Source organism: Clupea harengus, chromosome 18, assembly GCF_900700415.2.
Source record: "Clupea harengus chromosome 18, Ch_v2.0.2, whole genome shotgun sequence".
Taxonomy (NCBI): domain Eukaryota; kingdom Metazoa; phylum Chordata; class Actinopteri; order Clupeiformes; family Clupeidae; genus Clupea; species Clupea harengus.
In genome coordinates, this window is record NC_045169.1 from 27,064,372 (window position 1) to 27,065,208 (window position 837).

At 46.5% G+C, this 837-nt stretch overlaps 1 long non-coding RNA gene across 2 annotated transcripts in view; it reads right to left on the reverse strand.

Moving 5' to 3' along the window:
* LOC122133742 overlaps positions 1 to 218 on the reverse strand; it is a 1,824-nt gene extending 1,606 nt beyond the window's left edge. For both annotated transcript variants that reach the window (XR_006152961.1, XR_006152960.1), the window contains exons 1-2: positions 116 to 218; positions 1 to 15 (exon numbers count right to left, since the gene is read on the reverse strand). The exon at positions 1 to 15 is cut by the window's left edge and continues 10 nt beyond it. This is a non-coding gene — a long non-coding RNA (uncharacterized LOC122133742). The remainder of the gene's footprint in view (positions 16 to 115) is intronic.
* Positions 219 to 837: the final 619 nt, after the last annotated feature.

The following is an 837-nucleotide window of genomic DNA, read 5'->3' on the forward strand; positions in this document are numbered from 1 at the left end:
TGGAAAGAAGAACACCTGTAATGGGAAAAAGAACGTACGGTTTACAAACTTTAGGAAGAATGTGTATGTGTATATGTATGTGTATAAACGTGGGACATTGATGTATATTCACTACCTTTGATCTTTCTGGATCGCCACAGCAGCACAGACAGAGCGGTGAGAATAAAGGCCAGGCCTAGTCCCACTCCTATCCCTACTGCAAGCACTGGAGAGGAGCGGGAGCCTTTCAAGAACGAGGGGAAATGAACACTGACGTCATTTACAAAATAACACACACATGCACGCACGCACACACACACACGCACAAAAGCACACACACACTGCACATGCACACACACACACACACACACACACAAACACACTGCAAGTAGAGCATACAGATTCCATGTGAATCATTCTGAATTCTAAGTGTATGAACAGATATCTGTTTTACCTCTGACCGTGATCCAAGTCTCTGGTGACTGTGCTCCATTTGAGACTAGGCACCGATATAACCCCTCATGTAACTGTGTGACTGACTGAATGGTCATCTCTCCATCCGAGGTCTGGTCCAGGGGTGACCCGTCTCTGTAGAAGTCTCGTCTGAAGCTTAAGGGTCTGTGGCGATGTATGCAGTGTAGGGTCAGAGGATCCCCCTCAGTCACAGGATGGGCAGGACTCTCCAGGATCACATCACCAGCTGGACACGAACACACACACAGCATTCATTCAGCACACACACACACAGCATTCATTCAGCGCGCACATACACACACACACACACACACACTCTTTATATTTGTGCTTGTGCTAACATATAGTACATAAATGTGAATCCTATACAGCTACTGACAGAGT